This window comes from Schistocerca nitens, chromosome 12 (assembly GCF_023898315.1).
Source record: "Schistocerca nitens isolate TAMUIC-IGC-003100 chromosome 12, iqSchNite1.1, whole genome shotgun sequence".
Lineage (NCBI taxonomy): Eukaryota > Metazoa > Arthropoda > Insecta > Orthoptera > Acrididae > Schistocerca > Schistocerca nitens.
Window position 1 is genome coordinate 18,734,575 of NC_064625.1, and position 26,001 is coordinate 18,760,575.

Consider the following 26,001-nt stretch of genomic DNA (forward strand, 5'->3'; position numbering starts at 1 on the left):
CGACTATGACGAGTGGGGCCTGAAGATGGCATCAATGTAATGCCGAAACTGGTAGCACATAAGAAGTTCATAAAATAAATTTCTACAATACATACGGCTGTTGGTAAATTATTGCATCAAGAAAAAAAATGAATGGTTGCAGGTGGTCAGACAGGATGCTTACGAACGTGTCACCTGTCAGAGTCGTATAATATACCTAATACGTGTCCCAAATCACTCTAACTACACATGCCCCACTCCATTAAAGAGCCTTCAGTAGCTTGAACAGTCCACTGCTGACATGCAAGGTCCGTGGATTCATGAGGTTGTCTCCATACCCGTACACGTCCATCCGCTTTATAGAATTTGAAACGAGACTCGTCCGACCAGGCAACACTTTTTGGTGGCCCAGCATTGAAATCTGCAGCAATTTGCGGAAGGTTTGCACTTCTGCTACGCTGAACGATTCTCTTCAGTCGTCTTTGGTCCCGTTCTTGCAGGACCTTTTCCCGGCCGCAGCGATGTTTTACCGGATTCCTGATATCCACGGTGCACTCGTGAAATGGTCGTACGGGACATTCCCCACTTCATCGCTTCAGCGCTGTATTCTGCGTGTTTACATATCTCTGTATTTGATTACGCATGCCTATACCAGTTTCTACATATACAGGGTGTTACAAAAAAATACGGCCAAACATTCAGGAAACATTCCTCACACACAAATAAAGAAAATATGTTATGGGGACATGGTTCAAAAATGGCTCTGAGCACTATGGGACTCAACTACTGAGGTCATTAGTCCCCTAGAACTTAGAACTAGTTAAACCTAACTAACCTAAGGACATCACAAACATCCATGCCCGAGGCAGGATTCGAACCTGCGACCGTAGCGGTCTTGCGGTTCCAGACTGCAGCGCCTTTAACCGCACGGCCACTTCGGCCGGCCGGGGACATGTGTAAGGAAACGCTTAATTTCCATGTTAGAGCTCATTTTAGTTTCATCAGTATGTACTGTGCTTCCTCGATTCACCGCCAGTTGGCCCAATTGAAGGAAGGTAATGTTGACTTCGGTGCTTGTGTTGACATGCGACTCATTGCTCTACAGTACTAGCATCGAGCACATCAATACGTACCATCAACAGGTTAGTGTTCATCACGAACGTGGTTTTGCAGTAAGTGCAATGTTTACAAATGCGGAGTTGGCAGATGCCCATTTGATGTATGGATTAGCACGGGGCAATAGCTGTGGCGCAGTACGTTTGTATCGAGACAGATTTCCAGAACGAAGGTGTCCCGACAGGAAGACGTTCGAAGCAATTGATCGGCGTCTTAGGGAGCATGGAACATTCCAGCCTATGACCCCCGACTGGGGAAGACATAGAACGACGAGGACTCCTGCAATGGACGAGGCAATTCTTCGTGCAGTTGACGATAACCCTAATGCCAGCGTCAGAGAAGTTGCTGCTGTACAAGGTAACGTTGACCACGTCACTGTATGGAGAATGCTACGGGAGAACCAGTTGTTTCCGTACCATGTACAGCGTGTGCAGGCACTATCAGCAGCTGATTGGCCTCCACGGGTACACTTCTGCGAATGGTTCATCCAACAATGCGTCAATCCTCATTTCAGTGCAAATGTTCTCTTTACGGACGAGGCTTCATTCCAACGTGATCAAATTGTAAATTTTCACAATCAACATGTGTGGGCTGACGAGAATCCGCACGCAATTGTGCAATCACGTCATCAACACAGATTTTCTGTGAACGTTTGTGCAGGCATTGTTGGTGACGCCTTGATTTTGCCCCATGTTCTTCCACCTACGCTCAATGGAGCACGTTATCATGATTTCATACGGGATACTCTACCTGTGCTGCTAGAACATGTGCCTTTACAAGTACGACACAACATGTGCTTCATGCACGATGGAGCTCCTGCACATTTCACTCGAAGTGTTCGTACGCTTCTCAACAACAGATTCGGTGACCGGTGGATTGGTAGAGACGAACCAATTTCATGGCCTCCACGCTCTCCTGACCTCAACCCTCTTGACTTTCATTTATGGGGGCATTTGAAAGCTCTTGTCTACGCAACTCCCGTACCAAATGTAGAGACTCTTCGTGCTCGTATTGTGGACGGCTGTGATACAATACGCCATTCTCCAGGGCTGCATCAGCGCATCAGGGATTCCATGCGACGGAGGGTGGATGCATGTATCGTCGCTAACGGAGGACATTTTGAACATTTCCTGTAACAAAGTGTTTGAAGTCACGCTGGTACGTTCTGTTGTTGTGTGTTTCCATTCCATCACTAATGTGATTTGAAGAGAAGTAATAAAATGAGCTCTAACATGGAAAGTAAGCGTTTCCGGACACATGTCCAAATAACATAATTTCTTTATTTGTGTGTGAGGAATGTTTCCTGAAAGTTTGGCCGTACGTATATATATATATATATATATATATATATATATATATATATATATATATATAGAGAGAGAGAGAGAGAGAGAGAGAGAGAGAGAGAGAGAGAAGGGATGTTCTGCGGTATTAGCGTGATGTGTCCTGCTGCGACCACTGATGTTTATTTAACTCTTCAAGTCTGTCTGTTTCTACTACTTCTACTTTGTAGTGCTCAGGATGAAAGAGCTGCGTTGGAAGCCACCGTGTAACTGTCACGAGTGTTTTGCTGTGCCGCCGCCGACGAATGTAAACGTCGGACATTCGTCGGCGGCTGCAGTACTAACCGCACCCACAATACGGCGGCCGCTCATGTTTCATTCAGAGCTGGTCCGCCGTCAGCCATATATGTTTCACGTCATCGTTGCGTGCAGCATCCACACACTACATGTGCCGGCGGGTTTTCTGCACCGCGTCCGTCACACGATCAATGTTGCATCGGTTCGAACGAGTCTGCTGCTAGCACACGTGCATCCAACTCCAGAAACGGATAAAAAAAGGTCCTTGGCCAATTCTGTTTTCTGAACTTTGAGCCTTGGACGAGGAAACGTTTCTGTGCATAAGGTTTCGTTTTCTAATGCTGGAGACCTCCTCAGGAGGTATAAAGGTCTAGTTACTTGAATTTAAAATTCAGAAACGTGCATATCGCATCACTAGTCCCATTCTGCGGAGTTCGGCCACCTGAAGTATGCACTTATATTAGGTTGGTGCCTAAGTTTTCGATTGGCTTGTTGATATTTCGGTTGCTATGGGTTTATTTTCGATTGTAATTTTTTGTTTGTGGTACACTGTTGCTATTTGAGTTTACATCTTGACGTTTCGTCGTGTGGAGGTAGTGAGTGGAGCTGTGGACGCTAGAAAATGGAGATGTAACGGCAGCGGATGTACTCATTAACATTTGCCCCGTGTGTGGGGATAATAAGATTTGACAGAGTACACCAAGAAAATGGTTTGCTCGTTTTAAGGAGTATCGTTTTGACATTAGTGGCTCTCGACATTCAGGAAGACCTTCACGGTTTGATGCAGGTCAGTAATATCACAAATTGAGTCCGCCTTGATGCAGAACACTTTGTTATTCGTTTATTTCTTTATTATCCCAAACTAGTTTCGGCGACAAATATCACCATCATCAGTGGGGTTTTTAAATCTAAAACATGCATAAAATGGTATGGTTGTACAAACACAGCAAAACATTATTACATTTTTACAAGTCGTCTTTTGAAATATAAAAAAATGGCTCTGAGCACTATGGGACTTAACATCTTAGGTCATCAGTCCCCTAGGACTTAGAACTACTTAAACGTAACTAACCTAAGGACATCACACACATCCATGCCCGAGGCAGGATTCGAACCTGCGACCGTAGCAGCCCCGCGGCTCCGGACTGCAGCGCTAGAACCGCACGGCCACCGCGGCCGGCTTTTGAAATATAGTTTTATATTGAGAGTTTCGTACTACCTTATTTATTGTATGCTACAGCATGTTTTAAGCAATTATTGGCACTGTTTGTGACATATTTTCCGTGCTCTTTTTTCTGTTGTCGTCATTTTACTTAGCGAACATCATGTGTTCTGCAACCATGTGAGTGGCTGTTAGTGAACATATACTCAAAGGTGAACTTCGTATGTCAGCAGTATACACTTGGGGTTGTGGTAGTGTTGTGGAAACCAATTATTTTGGTGTGTATTTAGCTGATGCTTAGCTATTCGTGTACTCACGTTCGTTGCATGGTGTGTTGCTGCATTTTACACAGAAAAACAAAACTTTGTTACTGATCCAGAATATTACGCTATCTTGCTTTTCGCGTGTGTCACGGGAGGCGTATCGCAAGTGGCGAGAAAGGCTATGAAAAACTGTAGCGCGGATTACGACGACTTCTGTTCATTATTTATGTCTCTGTGTGTGATGGGGAAGTGGTTCTTTTGCGTGTGTGTGCCTTCTGTGTCCTTGGTCAGTTCGCTCAGAGCGGTAAAGAGTGTGTTGTTGCACAGTGTTGTCTTTTCATTTATTACATTTTTCCCTTCGACTATAGCCTTTTGTATGTGATAATTTTCTTCTATTGTTAGTTGTCGGTATAGACTGTTGCTGTTTCTCAGAATGCGTAGATCGTTTTCGATATTAGTGGGGTTATGGTTTTTGTTCATTAGATGTTCTGCAAAAGTTGAAGGTGTGCTGTCATTCTAAGAGCTCTCGTGTGCTCTGTGTACCTCGTTCGGAAATTTCTGCTTGCTCGTCCTATGTAGTGGGCCTGACAAGAGTTGCAAGTGAGTTGATATATTTCAGCGTTGCTGAATTTGTCTGAGGTTTTTCTGACTGGTCTTAGTCTTTTCTGAACTGTATTGTTTGTTCTGAATGTTATTGGGATCCTTTGCTTTTTTAAGATGTTTCCTATTCTATGTGACATTTTGTTATTGTATGTTAGTGTGTACCATCTCTCTCTTTTTTCTGAAGTGGTGTGGTCTGTTGCGTTGTCTGTGTGTGCTGCATGTTTCCGTTTTACCTTGTTGTTGAGTTTGTTTATGATGTTTGTTTTGTAGTCGTTGTCAACAGCAATTTGTTTATGTTTAGTTTCTGTGTGCAGTTTCCTGGTTTGAGAGGTGTTCTGTTTATCCTGTGGAGCATGTGTGTGAAACTGGCATATTTATGCACTGTCGGGTGGTTGGACGAGCTGTGGATAACAGTGCTTGTGGATGTGGGTTTTCTGTAGATGTGGAATTCATATTGGTGGTTGTTTCTTGTGATTGTAAGATACAAGAAATTTAGTTTGTTGTTGTTTTCCATTTCCGTTGTGAAGTGGATTTGTGGGTGTACTGTGTCGATGTTACTGTGGAGCTCTTCTATCCTGCTATGTGTTTCATCTACAAGACAGATTGTGTCATCCACATATCGGTACCTTTCCACCATCTTGCGACATTTTCACGCAGTGGGGGAGGTTCATAGACTGGCTGTATGGATATTTCATGCTCTAAGCCAAAACCGGAAAAATCAGCGGGTGACCATACGTGCAACTCTGCTTGCTCGTATTCAATTGACTCGTGAACCACACCGACCATTCCTATCCTATATCGCTACTAGTAATGAGAAATGGTTTCTTTATGCTGACACAAGGACATGAAAGGAATGGTTGAGTCCAAACAAAGCAACAATTCGTCGTAGAAAGACCTGCTCGCATCCACAAAAGATAATGTTATGCATCTGGTGGAAGAGCGACGGTGTGGTGTACTACGCACTGCTTGCTCGAGATGTAACTGATGCTACTCCACTGTAACGCCCGTCCGCATTCTGAAAAACTGACAAAAACACCGTGCAGTAGTCGGGTTGGGCAGGCATTCCGCAAACCAATTTATTCATCTGATCTTGCACTCTCAGATTTTCACGTTTCCCTCTATCGAACAGTCTTCAAGGAACTTCCTTTCCGCATGAAAATGCGCTCCGAACATGGCACGATGAGTTCTTCGCCCAAAACCACGTAATTTCTACAGTCGCGGAATCGAAACGTCACCCCAGCACCTGCAGACTGTTGTACATAGTGAAGGAGAACAAAAGCCTCTGTCATATGTATCTGTTTCTTTATTAAACCTAAGGAAAAACGCTAGAATATATTTACGAGGGTAATCCCAAAAGTAATGTCTATTTTTTTTATAAGTACATAGACCTGTTTATTTCCACAGTGGATCGGTTTACAGCTTCAACATTCAGCTATTTTTCGACATAATCACCATTTCTGTCGATGCATTTTTGTAGATGCTGTGGCAGTTTTTGTATGCCCTTGCCATAACAGCTCGCCGCCATGCTGTTCAGAAAGTTATGATCGTCTTCTTTCACCTCGTCGTCGGAGCTGAATCGCTTTCCGGCCAAATGTTCTTTTAACCTAGGGAACAGGTAATAGTCACTGGACTAGAGGGTGGGTGGGTGATTATGTTCCACTGAAACTGTTGCAGGAGAGCAACGGTTTGCCGAGCGATGTGTGGGCGAGCGTTGTCATGGAGAATGGGTTCAAATGGCTCTGAGCACTATGGGACAACATCTGAGGTCATCGGTCTCCTAGAACTTAGAACTACTTCAACGTAACTAACCTAAGGACATCACACACATCCATGCCCGGACTGTAAGAAAAATGCAGGTCTCGCCAGTTTTACAAAGGAATCTTCCTGAAAAATAGAGCCAAGTTTGGGTAATGATGATTGAGGTGGATAGAAATCACACACCCTTCTCTAAAAAGGAGACCACAAGGATTCTATAGGCTTGTCGTAGCATGTGTTCCATAAATAAACAGCTTAAAGAAAAACGCGACAACAGTCTCTGCAGAACTTGTCTACCCTTTGTAGAAAATTCCTGGGGCGAATACGGCGCAAATTGCGACCGATTTGCTCGATCGGTTGGGCTCGGGGGTGTGGTGCCGCCCACCACATTCGTCGGACTTACGCCCTTGCGACTTCACCTTGATTCCTAAATAACTGAATGAACCACTTCATGCCATTCGCTTCGCACCTGTTACTAAGATTCGTCGGCAGTAGACCGCTCCACTCGAACTATCAACACAAGTGGCACTGCTACGAGCTATACACAATGCTGGTGACTGCTTTGAAGGATAGTAAATCTTTGGGACACGGATATATTTTCTATAAATTGTAAATAATTAGTTCCCACTACTCAAGTTCGAACCTTCGTATTTACCCGTGGGATAGATTCCAAGAGCAGCGGACCTACAATGCTTCCTTGTGGAACATCAGCTGCCTATTACTTTCGACAAGCACGCTGAAATCTGTAGCCATCAACATACACTACCACAACAGTGAATATTCAGCTGTGAGGCGGATAGTGTATATTTAACCTCTCCCAACAACAGCAGATCTAAAATTGTACCCTGTGGAATGCAAAATATAGTGACTAAAAATATAGTGACTAAAAATCACCAAGTAAGAGTCGTGCGGCCAACGGCCTTGCCGTGGTGGTAACACCGGTTCCCGTCGGATCACCGAAGTTAAGCGCTGTCGGGCTGGGCCAGCACTTGGATGGGGAACCATCCGGTCTGCCGGGCGCTGTTGGCAAGGGGGGTGCAATCAGCCCTTGTGAGGCAAACTGAAGAGCTACTTGATTGAGAAGTAGCGGCTCCGGTCTCGGAAACTGACATACGGCCGGGGGAACGGTGTGCTGACCACGTGCCCCTCCATATCCGCATCCGGTGACGCCTGTGGGCTGAGGATGACACGGCGGCCGGTCGGTACCGTCGGGCCTTCATGGCCTGTTCGGGAGGAGTTTAGTTTTGTTTAAGAGTCGTGCGACGTAAACCAAAGTTGCTAGGTGTGTTTCTACATCTTAAAGATGATGTCTGTTCGCGCCGGTCGCATATGAGGAGCGCTAGTAGCGGCGCTGTCAGCTTGAAAACTGGGTTTGCTTTAAATACGGTCGTAGGCGTCAGTGGCCTTTGAGATTGGAAGTCGTGACCTGATGTTAGTCAAGATCGCCTTTAAGACAACAATCCATTGCCTACACCTCACTGGGTTTGAACGAGCTCATCTACACTACTGGCCATTAAAATTGCTACACCAAGAAGAAATGCAGATGATAAACGGGTATTCATTGGACAAATATATTATACCAGAACTGACATGTGATTACATTTTCACGCAGTTTGGGTGCATAGGTCCTGAAAAATCAGTACCCAGAACAACCACCTCTAGCCGTAATAAAGGCATTGATACGCCTGGGCACTGAGTCAACAGAGCTTGGATGGTGTGTACAGGTACAGCTGCCCATGCAGCTTCAACACGATACCACAGTTCATCAAGAGTAGTGACTGGCGTATTGTGATGAGCCAGATGCTCGGCCACCATTGACCAGACGTTTTCAATCGGTGAGAGATCTGGAGAATGTGCTGGCCAGGGCAGCAGTCGAACATCTTCTGTATCCAGAAAGGCCCGTACAGCACCTGCAACATGCGGTCGTGCATTATCCTGCTGAAATGTAGGGTTTCGCAGGGATCGAATGAAGGGTAGGGCCACGGACCGTAACACATCGGAAATGTAACGTCCACTGTTCAAAGTGCCGTCAATGTGAACAAGAGGTGACCGGGAAGTGTAACCAATGGCACCCCATACCATCACGCCGGGTGATACGCCAGTATGGCAATGGGGAATACACGCTTCCAATGTGCGTTCACCGCGATGTCGCCAAACACGGATGCGACCATCATGATGCTGTAAACAGAACCTGAATTCGTCCGAAAAAATGGCGTTTTGCCATTCGTGCACCCAGGTTCGTCGTTGAGTACACAATCGCAGGCGCTCCTGCCTGTGATGCAGCGTCAAGGGTAACCGCAGCCACGGTCTCCGAGCAGATAGTCCATGCTGCTGCAAACGTCATCGAACTGTCCGTGCAGATGGTTGTTGTCCTGCAAACGTCCCCATCTCTTGATTCAGGGATCGAGACGTGGCTGCACCATGCGTTACAGACATGCGGATAAGATGCCTGTCATCTCGACTGCTAGTGATACGAGGCCGTTGAGATCCAGCACGGCGTTCCGTATTACCCTCCTGAACCCACCGATTCCATATTCTACTAACAGTCATTGGATCTCGACCAACGCGAGCAGCAATGTAGCGATACGATAAAGCGCAATCGCGATAGGCTACAATCCGACCTTTATCAAAGTCGGAAACGTGATGGTACGCATTTCTCCTCCTTACACGAGGCATCACAACAACGTTTCACCAGGCAACGCCGGTCAACTGCTGTTTGTGTATGAGAAATCGGTTGGAAACTTTCCTTATGTCAGCACGTTGCAGGTGTCGCCGCCGGGGCCAACCTTGTGTGAATGCTCTGAAAAGCTAATCGTTTGCATATCACAGCATCTTCTTCCTGTCGGTTAAATTTCGCGTCTGTAGCCCGTCATCTTCGTGGTGCAGCAATTTTAATGGCCAGTAGTGTATTTTTTGGTGTTGCAATTTTTTTTCCGTCAGTGTAGTTACCACAAACCAAGTTTCAACCGCATTAAGGTGTGAGGCAGGTTGCAAGAGCAGCGGACCTAGAATGCTTCCCTGTGGAATACCATCTCCGAATATTTATCTATGAGGCAGCAAATATTAAACTAATTCCAATTCTACCCTGTGGAACACATAATATTTATTGTTCACGAGTGCACAGCTATATGTGATTTCGTGCAAGACTGTAAAGAAGCGAGTATTTGGGCGTGGTGCAGATTCTATTTCTCGTCCTGAACGCTTGTTGAAACATCCGATTCTCAGTGCTGTGGAGCAGACGCTCCGTGTTAACCGTGTGTTGAACGTGTCGCAGGTCGGATCCTTAATTGGAGAATTAGCCGGGCGTAGCGGAAAGTCTCAGAGACAGCTGGGAGCCGCCCTTTGTGATGCAAATGGCCCCAGCGTGGGTTAACGAGCGCTGCGCGGTGCGTGGCCCGGTCTCCAATTAGCGGAGTTGCTTCGCCGCGAGTGAAAGAAGCGCTGAAACGGGGGAACCGGATAGTGAGGTCAGGCGACAGCATCTATAAGGCGCACCTGAAACCGTGCTCTCCATCACCACTACTAATACACTGACGGAAGGAAAACTAGTACACACTCCAGGGGTTTATGATTCACTGAAGATTTATTGTTGAAACAGTGCACATGAAATACATGAAATGATTACGTTTACCAGATCAATGCTGAAACACCCGAGATAGTACGTGAGGTTGCCTCCACAGGCGGCAATGCAGGCGCTGACTCTGGTATCCAGTGGACCGTACAGATCGTGAGTTCTGTCCTGGGATTCGCTACGCCACGCCTGCTCGACCTTCCCACGTAGTTGTCTAAATTCCAGCTGGCCGAATTGATATACAAAGGGCGAAACGAGGAGGGAGTTGGGTTCTGGGCAGCCACGTCATGGTTTGCCATGGCCCTCTTGGGTACTCTTATGTTGAGTTAGCAGAAGAGCCAGCACCGTGTTACTAGTAGAGGCCGAAATGCACGCGTTTTAGCTCACGCAGGCTGGCGTGAGGAGGGAAGAACTATACTGACGTGAGGTCTGGAACATTAAAAGCAATTAGAATTCAGAAAGCGGACGTAATTAATTTGGTACTTAACTTTAATCCATTAATGATGAACGTCGCTCTTGACGGTACATGATTCACAATATTATCTGTTCACAAGACATAGTAAGTGATTATGGTGCCTTGCTAGGTCGTAGCAAACGACGTAGCTGAAGGCTATGCTAAACTGTCCTCTCTGCAAATGACACCGTATGTAGGCAGTGAACCATCGCTAGCAAAGTCGGCTGTACAGCTGGGGCGAGTGCTAGGGAGTCTCTCTAGACTAGACCTGCCGTGTGGCGGCGCTCGGTCTGCAATCACTGATAGTGGCGACACGCGGGTCCGACGAATACTAACGGACCGCGGCCGATTTAAAGGCTACCACCTAGCAAGTGTGGTGTCTGGCGGTGACACCACACTCTACAAGGTCGCATTACTCTCAAGGACTGTGTGACTATTTTGGCTGATCAGGTCCATCCTGTGGTACCGGGTTTGTTCCCAAACGGTGACTCTGTATTCCATGTCGGCAGGACCCCCGTTCATACAGCACGCATCGCCCGGAACTGGTTTTGTGAATACGAGTGTGAACAGTTACATCTCTTTGGCGCCACAGTGACGAGATCTCAACACTCTTAGGGCTTTATTGCCAACTTTGAACAGAAGGGTGCTTGAAATTTCCTGGCAGATTAAAACTGTGTGCCGGACCGAGACTTGAACTCGGGACTTTGCCTTTCGCGGGCAAGTTCTCTGCCAACTGAGCTACCCAAGCACGACTCACGCCTCCTCCTCACAGCTTTACTTCTCCCAGTATCTCGTCTCCTACCTTCCAAACTTTACAGAAGTTCCCCTGCGAACCTTGCAGAACTAGCACTCCTGAAAGAAAGGAGAACACTTGCCCACCGAAGGCAAAGGTCCCGAGTTCGAGTCTCGGTCCGGCACACAGTTTAAATCTGCCAGTAAGTTTCATATCAGCGCACACTCCGCCGTAGAGTGAAAATCTCATTCTGGAAACATCCCCCAGGCTGTGGCTAAGCCATGTCTCCGCAATATCCTTTCTTTCAGGAGTGCTAGTTCTGCAAGGTTCGCAGGAGAGCTTCTGTAAAGTTTGGAAGGTAGGAGACGAGGTACTGGCAGAAGTAAAGCTGTGTGGGTGAGGCGTGAGTCGTTCTTGGGTAGGTCAGTTGGTAGAGCAGTTGCCCGCGAAAGGCAAAGGTCCCGAGTTCGAGTCTCGGTCCGGCACACAGTTTTAATCTGCCAGCAAGTTTCATATCAGCGCACACTCCACTGCAGAGTGGAAATCTCATTCTAGAAGGATGCTTGATTGCTACCCATCTCCATCGTCGTTTCCTGACTTGCCACGATTCTGCGGGATAAATCGCATAAGATTCCGTTGGAAACCGTACAGAACCAGTGTCTCTCTATTCCGAGACGATTGGAAGCTGGGTGTTGTGTGCTGTCCTTAGGTTAGTTAGGTTTAAGTAGTTCTAAGTTCTAGGGGACTTATGACCACAGCAGTTGAGTCCCATAGTGCTCAGAGCCATTTGAACCATTTGATTGGAAGCTGTTTTGATTGCCAACGGGTTTCCTACACTGTACTACGTTTCGTAATGTGTTATGGTTAGGTGTTTCTCATCTGTTTATATTATATAGGGAGCAATGGTCATCGTAATGAAATAAGAGGAATCAGAGTATAACGCAGCAAGTTATCACGAGATAACATTCGTTGCAGTAAGGCAGGCAGCTATCTGGTACGGTGGCTGATGGATAGCTATGTTGCTTTTTTTCCGCTCACTCACAGCTCAGGTGACGCCGCCTGCCTTGAGAACTGCCTAGCTTAACATACGGTCGATACGAAGATTCATACCCTCTAGGAATATAAATAAGCCATATTCGTTACTATCCCATTTTGTTCAAATTTGTTACACAACCTTTTGTTATTAATGGAATGACGCTGTCAAAATTTCAGATTTTTATTTACTATAGTTCCGGGGATAAAGAGAATCACCTAAAAGTCTTAAACCCTACGACTGCTTTTTTTTTCTTTTTAAAAAACCAAGTTAGGAACAATAACAGATTGACTTTCATTATCATTTGAAGCCATTACAAAGTTGTCAGTGCATAACAAATCAATTAATTAGAATTTTCTTTTTAAAACTTTAGTCACTTTGCATTACGTAAAAAAACCGGTCAGAATTATTATTTGATTTTATTTTTTTTGTGTTGGCAGAAGAGCCAACACCGTGTTACGAGTGGAGGCCGAAATGCACGCGTTTTAGCTCACGTAGGCTGGCGTGAGGAGGGAAGAACTATACTAACGTGAGGTCTGGAACATGACAAGGAATGAGAATTCAGAAAGCGGACGTAATTAGTTTGATACTTAACTTTAATCCATTAATAATGAACGTCGCTCTTGACAGTACACGATTCACAATATTGTCTGTTCAGAATACATTCTTGAAGTAATTATAGTACCTGATTATGGCGCCTTCCTAGGTCGTAGCAAATGACGCAGCTGAAGGCTATGCTAAACTCTCGTCCCGGCAACTGAGAGCGTATGTAGTCAGTGAACCCTCGCTAGCAAAGTCGGCTGTACAACTATGGGCGAGTGCTAGGGAGTCTCCCTAGACTAGACCTGCCGTGTGGCGGCGCTCGGTCTGCAATCACTGATAGTGGCGACACGCGGGTCCGACGTACGAGGTGCGGCTAGAAAAAAAACCGGACTGATGCTGGAAAAAGCATTTATTTACAATTATTTACAGTTTCATGTTATCTCCTTCAATGTACTCTCCTCCTCGGTCTCTACACCGCTCCATACGAATTTTCCACTGTTCATAGCAATCCTGCAGATCATTTTCGGTAAGTCCATACATTACTTCCGTCGCTTTTTCTTTTACTGCTTCAACAGTCTCAAATCTAGTTCCTTTCAAAGCTGACTTGACTTTAGGGAAAAGAAAAAAGTCACAGGGGGCCAAATCAGGTGAGTAGGGTGGATGATCTAAGATGGGAATGTTGTGTTTTGCCAAAAACGTCTTCACTGACAACGCACTGTGAGCTGGGGCATTGTCTTGGTGAAGGATCCGTGACTTTTTTGTCCACAAATCGTTCCGTTTTCTCCGTACTCGCTCACGTAGGGTAGCCAGGACGCTAATGTAGTAATGCTGATTCACTGTTTGTCCCTCTGGTACCCAATCAATGTGCACAATCCCTTTGATGTCAAAAAAAAACAATCATCATTGCCTTGAATTTCGATTTTGACATTCGTGCTTTTTTTTGTCGTGGAGAACCAGGAGTTTTCCAATGCATCGATTGGCGTTTAGTTTCGGGATCGTAAGTAAAAAACCACGATTCATCGCAAGTAATAACATTTTGTAAGAAGGTGGGATCACTTTCAATGTTTTCCAGGATGTCAGAACAAATCATTCTTCGGCGTTCCTTCTGTTCAATTGTGAGACACTTTGGAACCATTTTTGAACACACTTTGTTCATGTTGAAACTTTCATGAAGAATCTGCCTAACACTTTCCTTGTCAACTCCTGCTCTGATTGTTAAACGGCGAACAAGTTTACCGATTTTTTCAATGTTTGCATCAGTTTTTGCTGACAATGGTCTGCCAGTCCGAGTGTCATCACTGGTGTCTTCGCGGCCATCTTTAAATCGTTTAAACCACTCAAACACTTGTGTTCGCGATAAACAATCATCGCCGTACACTTGTTGTAACATTACAAACGTTTCACTTGCAGATTTTCCTAGTTTGAAACAAAATTTGATGTTAACACGCTGTTCTTTCTGTACACTCAACATTTTCCGACGCACAGACAAAACGTCAACTACTTAAAGCAGACGCCACGGGCAGACTGAGTGCAGGAGACAGATGAAACTCGAGCAGTAGGCGGAGCGAGAGTCACGTGACAGGCCACGCGACTTTCAGCCTTATTGCATTCGTTTTATTGTTTCACCAGTACTAGTCCGGTTTTTTTCTAGCCACACCTCGTATACTAACGGACCGCGGCCGATTTAAAGTCTACCACCTAGCAAGTGTCGTGTCTGGCGGTGACACCACATATTTTGTTGTGAGAGTGTGTGAGAATGATTGAGAGAGTGTATGTGGGACATACATTAAAATTTAATATTTCATTTCACGTAAAACCTTGTAAAAACGAACCATGGGAAAGTTATTCAGGTGACGAATGTCTGTGTTAGCATACTTTTGTATAAAAGCAGCTCGAATGGAAGTTGGAGGCGGAATAAGTTTATTTATCAATTTGAAGAATACTTCGCGCTTTGCTTATTTTGATTAAACATAATACAAGAAATTGAAGTTTTGCTGATGTTAATTACTATCAAATTAGTGGTTGGATAAGGCAAGACTTGCCGCGAGAATGATCAGGAAGGAACGTTCTGATTGGTCGTTTAGTTCAGGAGACAATCAGAATCAAGCTGTTCCCGCACAAATAGAGGAGTGGGCAGAGAGGAGAATACCTTTGGGAGAGTCGCTTGCTAGCCGGCCTAAGGATAACACGAGGTCAGATCGCTCCTTAAAATACTCTGTGAGATGAGAAAAAAGTGAGCTAATTTCGGTTCGAACATATCGTGACTGAAGCGACTGGAGTTACGAACATTTTTAATGAAAGTTTGGTGTTTGTAAGTTAAATAGTTTGAGAGATATCAGCGTGTGAACTTTCTGGTCGTAGTAACAACTCCGCGTGGCGTGTTTCGTACTCTGTACGGAATATTTTGGCGAGCACTTCTTACGAACCAGATCACTGAAACGACCGAATGTTTAATTCGCGAATAGTTGCGGGTCTGTGACTGGTAGAACGTGAAAATTAGTCGGGTCGGACTTGCTAAAATTCTGGCTGCTTTTCGAGTGAATATTTGCTATACAGACAGAGAATTTTCAATGATAACGTTTCACCATAGTAAATACGGACTTGATAGCCACGTCATGTGTTTCAATATAAATAAAAAAAAAGATTAATCTACTTTTAAGCGTTTTTCTGCAGGTAGACTGAACATCCAGAACGCCCAATTTTTGTGTCATGAACTTTCAGGAACGTACTTTCAACTAGAATTATGCGGCCTCTGTGTGGTAGGTATCAGGTAGTGGTTTCATCAACGCTGCTTTACACTGCCTAGCACGTATCTGCTACCACAGAGTGAAGGGACATCGGCAAGAATCCTATCGAGGTAGGCCGACTGAAGAATAGCGTTAACAACAACACACAGACGACCTACCCCGCTCCGTGGCAAGAGCTCCAATGGAAAGATTTAAGCGTTCGTTTTTCCCACGCGCTGTTCGGGACGGTAGAGAAACAGTATGACGGTGATTCGGTGAGCCCTCAGCCATTCACTTAAATGTAACTTGCAGAGTGATCATGTAGATACAGAAACATGGAGTGATTCTCTAACTACTGACATGTCTCATTTTGCTCTGCGGTTTGCAGTTATTGCGCACTAGTGTTCTGAAACTACGGAGGTACACCTATTTGTGAATAACTTCGTGTGAATAAATTAATGTGTCTTTTGAATAACCAAATTGTCATATTAAATATTTGAGAGTTGCTGTGCTTAATCGAATAATCGTAGACTGTGATCAAATGGGTCTTTACTCGTGAATCAAGCCTCTATAACACATAACGTTTTCGTTGTGAGGAGCTCCGAAAATAGTACTAATTCGGATGCAGAAGTAATTATAGAGCTACGATTAATCTCTCGACGCTATAGACGTCGGTGCCGCCTGCTCCAGAGCGCAGGAAGGCGATAAAAACTTTTCCTCTCGACAGTTAATGAGTCTCGCGTGCCCAAAAGTAATTAGCTTATTTCTTTATGCCGTTCAGTCCGAAATGTAATGCTCTTGTCCAGGGAGACCGAGCCGCTTCTTCCAATCAGATTACCGACGAGTCAGTATTGGAGCCATCTCCTTTAGAAGAGGACGGCGTAGCAGTGGAAAGGCGATTCCGAGTCAGCGCGGTATCTGTTATCGCATGCCGATACTAAGTATACGGTTAGCAGGAGCTTCGTTCCCGACATGTTTATTTACTCCCTGGGCGGAATTTTAATCAGCACTAGAGCTGTTCTTTGTGTGTACCAGGACGAAGTAGAAGGGATTATAGCACGCGCAGCAGACATGCGCAGACATTCTAACACCGCGGAGAGATATGATGTTGGGTGTGGGACATATTGGAACATCAGTCGTAGAAGGGCTCATTTTCGTAACAAAGACTGAAAGCGGTCGAAGCAGATAAAACTGGATAACTTGGTGCTGTTTAGTTCCAGGCCTGCTTGCGTTGGTCGAAATCCAATGAATGTTAGAAGAATATGGAATCGGTGGTTAAGGAGAGTAATACGGAACGCCGTGCTGGATCCCAATGGCCTCGCATCACTAGCAGTCAAGATGACAGGCACCTTATCCGCATGCCTGTAATGGATCGTGCAGCCACGTCTCGATCCCTGAGTCAACAGATGGGAACGTTTGAAAGACAACAACCACCTGCACGAACAGTTCGACGACATTTGCAGCAGCATGGACTATCAGCTCGGTGACCGTGGCTGCGGTTACGCTTGACGCTGCATCACAGACAGGAGCGCCTGTGATGGTATACTGAACGACGAACCTGGGTGCACGAATGGCAAAACGTCATTTTTTGGGATGAGTCCAGGTTTTGTTTACAGCATCATGATGGTCGCATCCGTGTTTGGCGACATCGCGGTGAACGCACATTGGAAGCGTGTATTCGTCATCACCATACTGGCGTATCACCCGGCGTGATGGTATGGGGTGCCATTGCTTACACGTCTCGGTCACCTCTTGTTCGCATTGACGGCACTTTGAACAGTGGACGTTACATTTCAGATGAGTTACGACATGTGGCTCTACCCTTCATTCGATCCCTGCAGAACTCTACATTTCAGCAGGATAATGCACGACCGCATGTTGCAGGTGCTGTACGGGCCTTTCTGGATACAGAAAATGTTCGACTGCTGCCCTGGCTAGCACAGTCTCCAGATCTCTCACCAACTGAAAGCGTCTGGTCAATGGTGGCCGAGCAACTGGCTCGTCACAATACGCCAGTCGCTACTCTTGATGAACTGTAGTATCGTCTTGAAGCTGCATGGGCAGCTGTACCTGCACACGCCATCCAAGCTCTGTTTGACTCAATGCCCAGGCGTATCAAGGCCTTTATTACGGCCAGAGATGGTTGTTCTGGGTACTGATTTCTCAGGATCTATGCACCTAAACTGCGTGAAAATGTAATCACGTCAGTTCTAGTATAATATGTCGAATGAATACCCGTTTATCATCTGCATTTCTTGTTGGTGTAGCAATTTTAATGGCCAGTAGTGTAATTCCATTAGCGTCACAAAGTACATTGAAATTTTAGATGACTGTTTTTCTTATGTTAAACTGTATGCCTTTTTAAACGAAAGCTCTGTTATCATGGTTACTGACATTTACTTGAGGCGTTTGAGCATGGTTCGGTAAGACAGTCGCAACAGACGGCAGGTTCTGTTATTATGCAAACGTAAAAACAATCGAGCGTTACTAAAATAGAAATTAAATACGAGGGCTATGCGGAAAGTAAGGTCTGTCGGGGTGCGAAATGGAAAGCACAGTGAAAATCCGATGAAGGTTCGTGCAGATGCGTGGGTCAGTGCCTCTAGTATGCCCGTCGATCGCGTCGCTCTTTTCAGTTCTGAGCCCACAGTCAGCTCAGCACGTAAATATACTTAGAACAATAGAGTCTCCCAACAAGTACGAGATGCTGGTATGAGATTTCGCCTGATGTCATGCAGCCCACATAACATAGCTGTCATGTGTTTCCTTCTGCATGACAATTCTCGGCCGCACTCTGCAGGGGCAATGAAGATGCTCCTGCGGTCTCTTCGACGGGAAGTATTTGATCACCTGCAATAGAGCCCGTAATTTTGACTCTCCCTGAGTTTCATCTCTGCTCGCGTGTACCGTTGGCTATAAAGACAATGTATCAGGCAGATACAATGAGCTGTAAACCAGCATAGAGAATTGGCAGGAGCACAGGTGGTTACCTTCTATGAGGAGCGTATTGGAAAGGTCCTTCAACGCTACGATAAATGTCTAAATCGGAGCGGCGACTATGTAGAGAAGTAGCTGGAAGGTGCAGCTAACTGTTGCAAATAAAATATTTTTGATTTTCAGAGAGGTTTCCACTTTGTGACAGATCGAACCTTACATTCCGAATAGACTTGCGTATTAGCGGTAAAAAGTTACATAACAAGTCCCCTGGCTTAGCGGAAACAGGGGTGGCAGATACACAGAATTGCTCAATATTTTGCCTCAAACATTGGCTTGGAACATCCTACCCATTCTAGCCTCTCGTTTTATATTATCCTGTGACACATTTCGTTGTGAGTATGTACTGTCTGATTAAACCGCGGAACACTCACAAGACATGATCGGACGTCAATGTAACTTCGTATACATACACACCATAGACGATGTAAATGATTAGAGTTCTCTGTGACAGGTAGAAGAGCCACTGTGTAACAACAGTGTTGTTCGTGGTCAGTGTTGTTACCAGACCTGGTGGAATATACGAGCTATGGCGATAAAATAGCGGGGTTACTGCTGTGAAACATTTTATTTCAAGAACATACATATCTAACTTTTGTCATCCTCAATATATTCCCCTCCTCTATCCTTACAACGTTACATGTGAAGTTTTCACTGATGATGGGAACAGGGCTGGAAGTCTTCCTCCGTGAGCTCCATGATGACGCGCGCAGCTTTTTCTTTCACTGCTTCAATGGATGGATTGAAATCTTGTTCCTTTTAATTCCGGTTTGACCTTGAGGAACAGGAAAAAGTCCCACAGTGTTTGGTCAGGCTTATAAGGCTAGTAGTCTAACACTGGGACCCCGAATTTCTCTAGAAACCTCTTAACAGACAATGCAGGATGAGGCAGTGCGTTGTTTTGGCCCAGAACCCATGACTCGTTCTTCCACAATTCGGGGCATTTTTTTCTTATTTTCTCATGGAGCTGAGCGAGAACCTCAAGGTCGTAATGTTTATTAACAGACTGAGCTTCAGGAATCCAGTGAAGATACACCATTCCATGAATATCACTTTGAATCATGATTTTGCTCATTTCATCTTTTTTCGCTCATGGTGAATTTGGGCCCTATCAGTAAAAACATTTTGAAGAGCTCCTTTTTCTTCGATCGTGAGAATTTTCAGCACTTGTTCCGCATGCGCTGTACTCACCTGAAATAGGTTATGCAAAATTTGCGTTGCACATTCTTCATCGATTCCTACAGTTTCAGCCATCGGTAGAATACTCAAACGACGGCCTGATTGCACCACTTTACCTAATTTTTCGATATTTTCATCCGTTCTTGAAAAGACGGTATAAGATGAACGTCAACAAAAGTAAAACGAGGATAATGGAATGTAGTCGAATTAAGTCGGGTGATGCTGACGGAATTAGATTAGGAAATGAGACACTTAAAGTAGTAAAGGAGTTTTGCTATTTGGGGAGCAAAATAACTAATGATGGTCGAAGTACAGAGGATATAAAATGTAGACTGGCAATGGCAAGGAAAGCGCTTCTGAAGACCACAACAACAACAAACTTGATGCTGAAGGGCGTCCCGGGCGTGAGTCATCTTCAGCGTCTCCTCTGCGATAGTGGAAACGTTTAACCTTTCAAAAATTCGCAAGTGACAAACAACCTTTGCCATACACTTGTCTTAGTAGAAGATACGTTTCAATAGCAGTTTTTGCAAGTTTCCTGTGAAACCTCAAGACAATTCATTGTTATTACACTTATCATTTCTCTGGTGAAACAGAATTACGTATATGAAAGCCACTGACTCAGAGATTTATCTACAGACGCCAGAGATGCCACATTCGGCTGAGATAACTTCACTGTTGACAGCTATTGGCCTTTCATCTTTGGCGCATGCGTACTTACTCTGTGACAGCAGCAGTCCTGTTATTTTAGAGCCACACCTCGTTTAAGGGGCGCGAACAGCGTCAGATGTTGAGCGGTCACTGTGAAGGACGCGATGCCGCGTACTCGTGTGAGACAGCGTTATCAGCACCTGACAGACTGGGTCTCCATTTGGCTGGCTGGTCCAGATCTGTGGGACATTTGCAAGTGAGAGTGGGAGTGCGAGGGTGAGCACACTTACCGCCATAGTTCTGGTCGACCCCGCCTGATCACCACAAGGAAGAGGATAGCGGTATTGTGAACCAAGCTCGTGGTGACACCTTCCCATCTGTGCCCCCCATCCCAGTGCAAGTAATGGACTTCTTGCAACTTTATGTGTCGTCCCGCTCCTTTGGTCGAAAACTAGCAGCGGTCGGGCTAGGGAATTACTGTCCCATGTGTAGACTGCCGTCAACACCACAGCGCACGCTGCAGCGTATGCAGTAGTGCTGTGAACGGGAAGCGCGGAGTGTTGAGGAATGACGTCGCATTGCATTCAGCGATGAATGGCTGTTCTGCACTGTCTCAGATGAACATCGTAGGCGAGCCTGGCGGCGACCTTCGAAGGGCTCCCATTCATCCACTGTGTTGACCATACAAAGAGGTGTTACTTCTCACCTCATGTTGTGGAGAGTGATCAGGTATGACTTCAAATCGTGGCTAGTTGTGACTGATGGAATTCTGTCGGCACAACGCTACGTCACGGGCATCCTGCGTCCTCATGCAACAGTATCGCAGTGCCATTTTTCAGCAGGACAATGCCCTTCCACACATGAGATATATCTCTATGAACTACCCACGTGGATGTCGAGGCACTCCTGTGGCCAAACAAACAACGTCCGGACACGCTTTGAAGACCTAATGGTACCGATCGGTCGCCGTGTCATCCTCTGCACATAGGCGTCACCGGATGGTGATACTGAAGGGCATGCGGCCAGCACACCACATGTGACCAGCACACCACTCTCCCGGCCGTTGTCAGTTTTCATGAGTGGTGTCGCTACTTCTCGATCAAGTAGCTCCTCAGTTGGCCTCATAAGGGCTGACTGCACCCCGCTTACCCAGATGGTGACCCATCCAAGTGCTATCCAACTTCGACAGCACTTAACTTCGGTGATCTGACGGGAACCGGTGTTGCCACTGTAGCAGAGTCGTTGGCAATCCTGTGGCCAACAAGATCCGGAGATCCGTTCCTGACAGAACATTTATGGGATCAGCGTGGCCGACAACTCTGCCCCACTGCCAGTATCCATGATATGAAAGACCAGATACAACAGCATGTCTCAGGAGAGAAAGCAACGGCATTATGACACCCTTCTCAACTGATTCTTCGTGCTAACAAGTGGGCTCAAACTGTCAAGTTGTTCGTAAATTTGACTCGATTTTGGGATCACTAAAATACCGTCACACACCTACTCAAATCGCTCATTTTTCATCTCGTTTCTCGTCCCCTTCTAGGTAGCTCTTTTGTCAGGTAGTGTGCTTTTTCCTGAGACTCTAAGAATATTACATCATTTGACACAAATCTTTTGTCTCCAACGTAACAAACTATATGATCTAATACAATATCCTTTACTACACAGGATATTTGTTCTGAATGTTTTCATCAGTTTTCTGATGAAATACTTGCGATGAGACCCAAATAATTTTGAAAAATTTCACAGTGGACTTAGGGAGAAACGTCTTAGAAATGTACACCTCTTTTAATACCGGTGAAAGTTTTTTTCCTAGTCCTCACATGATTATATTTTCCTTTTATATGAAAAGACAACCTTGCTAACGTGCATCCGCTTTACCAGTTCACAATGACAAACTTGAAAGCATTCCTAGAGGACGGTGATGGCAGAGGTCTTGCTCTGAAATACGTATCGGATATGAAAACCTGAAAAACCGAACTAAAGACAGTCGCCGGACTTTTATTCATAAAATACACAGACACACTGTAAACGTCGCCTGTGATTACTGTGGCTCGCTTAGCGCCCTCCGTGTTGTATTGATTTGCTGTCATACAAATGTATTCCGTTCACCAACTATTTATTCACTGACTTTCCGCCCTATCGCCATTATGGTAACTGTCTTGCCTTCTGTCTTCTTTTCCTTGTTGTTTACCGTGTTTCATTGTCTATACGCACCTGATTATATGGAATCAGACGCAAAACGGGCAGTACCCTAATAAAATTTGCTGAAAAGATAGCGGTCTGCTTTGTTCTTGCTGAAAGAAGGCAGCTGCAGATGCCCCTATCACAGAGTAATTTGCTTCTCATAATAACTGAGGAGGAAGTTTGATATAGGAATACTAATTTTCAACAACCAGCATAACCTGAAGAAAGGCTAGTATTTGCACTCCGGTTATTAGCAACTGGATACTATTATCTTACCACAGTAATTGTTTCGCGTTTATATACCTGCTGTGTATCATATACGAGGAGCGTTCAGAAAGTAAGCTCCGATCGGTCGCGAAATGGAAACGACTATGAAAATCCGATAAAGCTTTGCACAGATGTGTTGGGTAGTGTCTCTAGTATAACCCCAGTTAGCATCACGTCGCTCTTCTCATTTCTGAGCTCGCAGTGAGTGCGTAAAGATGTCTAGAAAATAGTATCTGCCGCCAAGTACGAGGGCCTGGTGAGAAATTTCGCCTGAAGCTATGCAGCTAACATTACATAACTGTCGTGCTGTTTCTTCTTCAAGACAATTCTCAGCCGGATTCTGCAGGGGCAATGAAGATGCTCCTGCATCGTTTTCAAATGGCAATGTGAGATTACCCACAATACAGTCCGCAATTGTCTCCCCCTGAGTTTCATCTCTGGTCACATGAACCGCTGTCTTTGAAGACAACATTTTGACACAGACAACGAGGTGTAGGCCAGCGTGGAGAATTGGCGGAAAGCACTGGCGGCTGCCTTCTATGATGAGGCTATTGAAAAGTTGGTACAACGCTATGACAAATGTATAAGTCAGAACGGCGACTATGTAGAGAAGTAGCTGAAAGGTGTAGCTAATTGTTACAAGTAAAACATTTCTGATGTTCACTGTGGTTTCAATTTGGCAATCAATCGGAGCTTACTTTCTGAACAGGCCTCGTAGTTTCCGATGTATGCAGCGACGTATGCGAAGCACTTCAGTGATGTAATTAAAGTACTTGTAAAGAAGATAATGGCAATACAATATCATTAACAAAGTGTGAAATACTCTTACAACCTGCCACATAGGCTAGCTGATAAAAGTGCTAAATGATTTGTTAGAGGACAGATACTGTGATCCATGGTAAACAGCTTTATTATCAAAAATCTCTTACATAATAGTAATACATCAGGCATGCAATTACATATACCATGAACGTAAACAACGAAAATGATAACGTCTTCCTTATATCATTGATTTTAATGAGCACAATAGCTACATATTACCATTTGTTTACTTTCAACTTTTTTTAGCTTCGAAATTTCCGTATTTACAAAAAATTTGTCGTTTTTCGATCATCATTATTATCACGGTGACAATTTTACAGAACAGAGAAAACAAAATGAGTTTTAGATTAGAACGTGACTGTTGAGCCGTATAAAATTAGTATCAAATATATACAATGCATTTAAATTTAAATTTTAGAAACACACTTAGTTCACATAAATACTACCACTAACTTTGCTTTTAGATTTTGCTGCCGCCAAAAGAATATTTAAAACTCTAAAAGCCATGACCAGAAAAAGTACAACATCTGCGTTTGAGTGTGTCAATAACAATTACACTGATCAAAATACTTGGGCTGTTGCAAATACGACGCTGTACTGAATGAAATGTGGTCGTTACAGAGAAGTAGAAATGTTACGGTAAAGTCTGTTATGTAATCTACATTTAAATATTTATCAGTGTCCTTCATAAATATACTAATGTAAAAACTGTATTATCTTTCAAAAGGCCTGCAATGTTTGATGCTGAAAAACTAGGAAGGAAGTTGCTTGTGAGACGTGTCATGAGAAAGGCATTTGTTTACTCTGGTGTGTGTCCATATTCACTACTGGCCATTAAAATTGCTACACCACGGAGATGACGTGCTACAGACGCGAAATTTAACCGACAGGAAGAAGATGCTATGATAGGCAAATGATTAGCTTTTCAGAGCATTCACACAAGGTTGGCAACGGTGGCGACACCTACAGCGTGCTGACACGAGGAAAGTTTCCAACCGATTTCTCATACACAAACAGCAGTTGACCAACGTTTTCTGGTGAAACGTTGTTGTGTTGCCTCGTGTAAGGAGCAGAAATATGTACCATCGCGTTTCCGACTTTGATAAAGGAAGGATTGTAGCCTATCGCGATTGCGGTTTATCGTATCGCGACATTGCTGCACGCGTTGGTCGATATCCAATGACTGTTAGCAGAATGTGGAATCGGCGGGTTCAGGAGGGTAATACGGAACGCCGTGCTGTATACCAACGGCCTCGTACCACTAGCAGCCAAGATGACAGGCATCATATCCGCATGGCTGTAACGGATCGTACAGCTACGTCTCGATACCTGAGTCAACAGATGGGGACGTTTGCAAGACAACAACCATCTCCACGAACACTTCGACGACGTTTGCAGCAGCATGGACTATCAGCTCGGAGACCGTGGATGCGGTTACGCTTGAAGCTGCATCACAGACAGGAGCGCCTGCGATGGTGTAAAAACGACGAACCTGGGTTCACGAATGGCGAAACGTCATTTTTTCGGATGAATCCAGGTTCTCTTTACAGCATCATGATGGTCGCATCCATGTTTGGCCACATCGCGGTGAACGCACATTGGAAGCGTGTATTCGTCATCGCCATACTGGCGTTATCACCCGGCGTGATAGTATGGGGTGCCATTGGTTACACGTCTCGGCCACCTCTTGTTCGCATTGACGGCACATTGGATGTTACATTTCAGATGTGTTACGACCTGTGGCTCTACCCTTCATTCGATCCCTGTGAAACTCTACATTTCAGCAGGATAATGCACGACCGCATGTTGCAGGTCCTGTACAGGCCTTTCTGGATACAGAAAATGTTCGACTGCTGCCGTGACCAGCACATTCTCCACATCTCTCACCAATTGAAAACGTCTGGTCAATGGTGGCCAAGCGACTGGGTCGTGACAACACGCCAGTCACTACTCTTGATGAACTGTGGTATCGCGTTGAAGTTGCATTGGCAGCTGTACGTGTACACGCCATCCAGGCTCTGTTTGACTCAATGGCCAGTCGTATCAGGGACGTTATTATGGCCAGAGGTGGTTGTTCTGGGTACTGATTTCTGAGGACCTATGCACCCAAATTGCGTGAAAATGTAATCATATATCAGTTCTAGTATAATATATTTGTCCAATGAATACCCGTTTATCATCTGCATTTCTTGTTGGTGTAGCAATTTTAATGGCCTGTAGTGTATTTCTCAATGATAGCGCCCTGTGTCGAACATAAGTGGAACATGATGTAAAAAATAAACTGATGGCTTTCAACGAGTTACTTCGATTCATTTCGCAAATTAGTATATGTAAACGTTTTCCAGAGGTACAATGGACTTGACGATACAAACTCTGCATT

General features: G+C 45.0%; 1 protein-coding gene and 1 pseudogene across 1 annotated transcript in view; one reads left to right on the plus strand and one right to left on the minus strand.

Moving 5' to 3' along the window:
• The window catches only part of LOC126215325 (uncharacterized), a 624,418-nt gene that overhangs the window by 329,566 nt on the left and 268,851 nt on the right, over window positions 1–26,001 (minus strand). The window lies entirely within an intron of this gene.
• Window positions 7,370–7,487, plus strand: LOC126215537 (5S ribosomal RNA; annotated as a pseudogene).